At 37.3% G+C, this 2,524-nt stretch overlaps 1 protein-coding gene across 4 annotated transcripts in view; it reads left to right on the top strand.

Annotated features, from left to right (window-relative positions):
- Positions 1-2,524, top strand: part of NFYC (nuclear transcription factor Y subunit gamma) — a 66,055-nt gene that overhangs the window by 1,495 nt on the left and 62,036 nt on the right. The gene's annotated exons all lie outside the window — the stretch shown is intronic.

The following is a 2,524-nucleotide window of genomic DNA, read 5'->3' as shown; positions in this document are numbered from 1 at the left end:
ACACACTTTTTTTTTTTTTTTTAAATAAGCAGCCGGGAACAAAAATAAGCTCGTGCATAGCTTCTTGCATCTTGTCTTAAGTTAGAGGACTTGTCAACTCTCTGTGGTTCATATTTCAAAAAGCTTTTGTTCTAATTGAGAGTTGTTAGAGTCAGCTTGTTGGGGGTACCTTACGTTTCCATTGAATTGTGGTAACTTGGATTGTTCTACATTTGCTCCTTCCACGGTTTGGGGATCATGGAAACACATTTGTTAAACCTCTGTGTTTTCCTAATTTGTTTTTCCTTGTCTGTCTTAGGTGGTTCTTTCAGCTTTAGATAGATGTTACACTTCAGTTTTTATACCATTTTCAAGAAACTCCTGTGATTTTCACATTTCTCAGTTTTATGTGAATGCAATTGAATTTTCAAGAGAAAAGGGGAAAGTGGTAGAGGAAGGGAATTGACATTTTGGAGCACATTTAACACATTTCCTGTTAGGTAGGCATTATCATCCCCATGTTGCAGATGAGAAAATTGAAGATCAGAGAGGTTAAGTAGCTTGTCCAGTGTCACTCAGTGGTCGAGCTGGGATTCAAATCCAAGTTGCCTGATGTCAAAGCTTGTAGTTTTATCTACTATGTCATGCTATCAACATAAACCTGACTTGTCAAACTCCCAGGTAGTTTTATATTTCACAATGGATCATCTTTCTTTGACTTCTGGGTGTTAGGAGTGTATTGAGTGGGGAATTTGAGTAAGAATTTGTATTTATTTGAATAATTACAATAAGAATTTTTTCTGTTCAAATCACAGAATGGTAACCATATAGATTATAATTTTTTCAACTAGGTATTTAAATTGTATCCCTTGGTTTCTATTGTGAAGGGAGGGATTTACAAAGTAAACTGCTGGAGTTTTTCTGAACCCAGGTAGATAATGGGGAGAATATGTACGGAAAGCTTAAGAATCTGCATCCTTTAAAACCAGAATGTTGCTGACATAGTCTTTCTATATATGGAAATGATTAATGCCAAGCAGTGAGGAACTACCAAGTGCATAGTGTAAAGAGCTCACTGGGGAGCTTTTTCAAACATCACCAGTTCTTTAGGATGTTTGTCCCCAAATACTGGGACCTATCTAAAAACCTAGTACCTTCTTCAGACTGTGGGGTGATCCTAGGATATGCTTATCCTCAATGATGTGTAAAATTAAAACTGGTTACAACAAAATATTTGCAATTCCAGTTTTGCATGGAAACCTTTAAATAATTCAAGTTTCAAGGGGAGACCAGTGAATTGGAAGTCTTAACTCCTTTGTGTCTTGATATGATTAGGTGAGGGTCTCCTCCCTCATGTTTGTAATTACATTGCAGTGTGGAAGATAGAGTCAAAAGTATGAGGGAAAACAGGGCTTGCCGTACATTTTGTACATTGGTCATCTCAGCTTCATTTGGTTTAGTCATTAAGTTAATCAAATATGAAGACTGTTATGGCATCCATAACTTAGTTTCTTTTTTAGCAAATCTGGTCGAGGTTATAAAAACAAGTGTATACATATAAATATCTTTTTTATTCAGCAAGCATTTCTTGGCGGTAGTTCTTCAGCACCAGTGACACTTTCATTCTACATTAGCCCATGTACATTCTACATTAACCCAGGGCCAATTGCTGGGCCTTGTTATTGATATAATTTGGAACTGACCACCCTAGAAATCTTGAACTCCCAGGAGGTCTGAGTAGATCTGAGTTTATACTAAAACCTTGTGAACATCAGCTTTGTCTTCTAAGCAGAAATCATACTAATGCTTTGTACTTTACAGACTGTGTCTATGTCATCTTATTTAATCCTTATAACAAATAATTGTTACTTCATTTGCTTGCACATTTTCCATTTGGGCAAAACTGATTCATGGCACTAGAAAAGATTCAAGGTTCCTTATCTCCACTTACAGAGAAGGCAGAGTGAAATGTGGGGCCATGGTAGGTGTCTTTTTGAGGCAGTTTTGAAATTCCCCTTTCTAACTTCTTAGTTCAGAGGTACTGAGCCACTAAAGATATATGAATAAAATTCAGGAATGTCATAGTTACTGCCTTTTATTGAGTGCTTACATTGAACCAGCAAGGGTATAAATACATATATTATCCTCACACAGTATGAGATAGGTACTATTACCACCCTTATTTTTACAAATGAGGAAACTGAGGAGTTGAGTAATTTGCTCAAGGTCACATAGCCAGTCAGTGGCAGAGCCCAGATTCAAACATAAGTCTGTAACTCTTAATTCTTACACAATTTGTGAAACCCTTACTCTTAAACAGTGTTTTCTCTTTTTTAAAAAAAATCATTTATTTATTTATTTATTTGGCTGCATTGGGTCTTAGTTGCAGCACACGGGATATTCATTGGGGCATGCAGGATCTTTCGTTGCGGTGCGAGGGCTCTCTAGTTGTGGGCTCTAGAGCCTGTGGGCTTAGCTGCCCCGCAGCATGTGGGATCTTAGTTCCCTGACTAGGGATCAAATCTGCATCCCTAGAAGAAGAAGG

The sequence above is a fragment of the Eubalaena glacialis genome, chromosome 3 (genome assembly GCF_028564815.1).
Source record: "Eubalaena glacialis isolate mEubGla1 chromosome 3, mEubGla1.1.hap2.+ XY, whole genome shotgun sequence".
In the NCBI taxonomy this organism is placed as follows: Eukaryota; Metazoa; Chordata; class Mammalia; order Artiodactyla; family Balaenidae; genus Eubalaena; species Eubalaena glacialis.
This window is presented reverse-complemented; position numbering and strand designations above follow the sequence as displayed.